This window comes from Penaeus monodon, chromosome 32 (genome assembly GCF_015228065.2).
Source record: "Penaeus monodon isolate SGIC_2016 chromosome 32, NSTDA_Pmon_1, whole genome shotgun sequence".
In the NCBI taxonomy this organism is placed as follows: domain Eukaryota; kingdom Metazoa; phylum Arthropoda; class Malacostraca; order Decapoda; family Penaeidae; genus Penaeus; species Penaeus monodon.
Genome location: NC_051417.1, coordinates 5,796,985 through 5,798,111, shown reverse-complemented (window position 1 = coordinate 5,798,111; position 1,127 = coordinate 5,796,985). Strand labels below are relative to the sequence as shown.

The window sequence follows — 1,127 nt, the reverse complement described above, 5'->3', positions numbered from 1 at the left end:
CGTCGTCGTCGTCGTTGTTGCTGTTTTTGCTTATGTCATAATAACGCCCGCCGAAGCCAAAGCAACTGCTACCGAAACCCCCGGAGCCCAAGCCCCAGCCACCGAAAGAAACCCCGGAGCCCAAGCCCCAGCCACCGAAAGAAACCCCGGAGCCCAAGCCCCAGCCACCGAAAGAAACCCCGGAGCCCAAGCCCCAGCCACCGAAAGAAACCCCGGAGCCCAAGCCCCCACCGAAAGAAACCCCGAAGCCCAAGCCCCAGCCACCGAAAGAAACCCCGGAGCCCAAGCCCCAGCCACCGAAAGAAACCCCGGAGCCCAAGCCGCTGCTACCGAAAGAAACCCCGGAGCCCAAGCCGCTGCTACCGAAAGAAAACCCGGAGCCCAAGCCCAGCCACCGAAAAAAAACCCCGGAGCCCAAGCCCCAGCCACCGAAAGAAACCCCGAAGCCCAAGCCCCAGCCACCGAAAGAAACCCCGAAGCCCAAGCCGCTGCTACCGAAAGAAACCCCGGAGCCCAAGCCCCAGCCACCGAAAGAAACCCCGGAGCCCAAGCCGCTGCCTCCGAGACTGAACGCGCACACGCCCGGAAAGGCAGACTCAAAGCCACGCACTCAAGAACCATCCTACCAAAACACGGTCAAGTCGACGCGCTTTTATTTACGACTTTTCATTTCTTTGATTTGTTGTTTTTTTCCGGCTTTTATTCGTTTGTTTTGTTAGTTCCCCTGATCGTCGAATTCTAGTGTGTTTGCGTGTACCTAAGCGTGTGTGTGGTCGTGTGGGCGTGGGGGGCGAGTGGTCGTGGAGGGCGAGTGGGCGTGGGGGACGAAGGGATGTGGAGGACGAGTGGGCGTGGGGGACGAGTGGGCGTGGGGACGTGTGGGCGCGGAGGGCGTGTGGTCGTGAGGGCGTGTGGTCGTGGCGGGCGTGTGGTCGCGAGGGCGTGTGGGCTTAGTGGGACAGCGCGAGCGTATGTGCGAGTACGAGTGCGCGTTTCCCATGTGCAAACACGTGAATGGAAGAAGGTTTCGTTCCCTATCAACTGGAGGAAGACAAGACGGATCGTGGGGAAAAAAAGTCCATTTGTCTTTTCGAATTTGTCTTCTTTAGTGGTAAGGATAGGATGCC

General features: G+C 59.2%; 1 protein-coding gene across 1 annotated transcript in view; it reads right to left on the bottom strand.

Annotated features, from left to right (window-relative positions):
- LOC119593385 (serine/threonine-protein phosphatase 2B catalytic subunit alpha isoform-like) overlaps positions 1-1,127 on the bottom strand; it is a gene marked incomplete in the record, with an annotated part of 201,939 nt that overhangs the window by 81,844 nt on the left and 118,968 nt on the right.